Here is a 1,121-nt window from a genome sequence, read left to right as displayed (position 1 = left end):
GGTGGGGGGCAAGGGTTTGTGTTTTTCCTTTGCAGGAGTTCTTATAAGCCCTAGAAATCTAGGAGTCTCTGGAGTGGTCATCTCTAGGATTTCCACTATTAATTCTTTTTGTTATAATGCATCTATGAATTCCCTTAAAATCATATTGTTCTCGAGAAGTTTTAGTAAAGCTAAAAGAACCGGAGGTAATATTTGTGTATCAAAGTTGTCACCTCCATTTAATTCTTTCTGGGAACATCTAACAAACTTTTAGTAGGAACACTTTGTGTAAAGAACACAGCCCTTTTTTTCCTGTCCCACATAGAAAACACAAAGGGACACTAGAAGAGAAATTACAGAAAGGCCAAGAACAATCATGGAGAAAGCACACGTTCTGAGAGGCTGACTTCCTTGAAGTTTTCGCCTCAATTGGGTGATTTTGTCACGCAGACTCCCTTGGAGTTGCTGTGGCACACCCCAGCAGCTCTGACCCATGAGCCCCATCTTCAGGTATCTCATTTGCTAACCGGACCCTGCTTGCCACCCCCCCACCAGCTCTGAACTTTGGGACTGGCCAAGGTTTTGTGCACAGACGCAGTGGACGGTGGGAGTGGACTTGAATTGGGACACACCCCTGCAGCTCTGACTCACGACCCCCATCTTCAGGTATTACATTGCTCCCCTCGTCCCAGCTCGCGACCCCCCCACCAGATCTATCTGACCAAGCTCGCGACCCCCCAGCCAGCTCTGAACTTTGGTACTGGCCAAGGTGCTGTGCACAGGCGCAGTGGTCTGTGGGAGTGGACTTGAATTGGGACACACCCCTGCAGCTCTGACCCACGACCCCCATCTTCAGGTATCACATTGCTCCCCCCGACCCAGCTCCTGACCCCCCCGCCAGCTCTGACCCGACCCAGCTTGCGACCCTCCCGCCAGCCTTCGGCCAGGACTTAAAATAAGGGGGGGGGAACCAACACAAACAAAAATGAAACAAAAAAACCACACAAAAGAACAAAAAAATATAGACCAAATTTATAGCATTTTTCAACATCACTTGAAAAAGTTGTCCAATATCGAGGATTTAGTTTCTTTAGACTACAAACTGCTGTTTGGCCCTACCACATTGGTCCCATCAACCTAAG

Source organism: Elephantulus edwardii, unplaced genomic scaffold, assembly GCF_000299155.1.
Source record: "Elephantulus edwardii isolate Elephantulus edwardi_28Jun2011 unplaced genomic scaffold, EleEdw1.0 scaffold00338, whole genome shotgun sequence".
Classification (NCBI taxonomy): domain Eukaryota; kingdom Metazoa; phylum Chordata; class Mammalia; order Macroscelidea; family Macroscelididae; genus Elephantulus; species Elephantulus edwardii.
Note: the sequence above shows the minus strand (reverse complement) of the source record.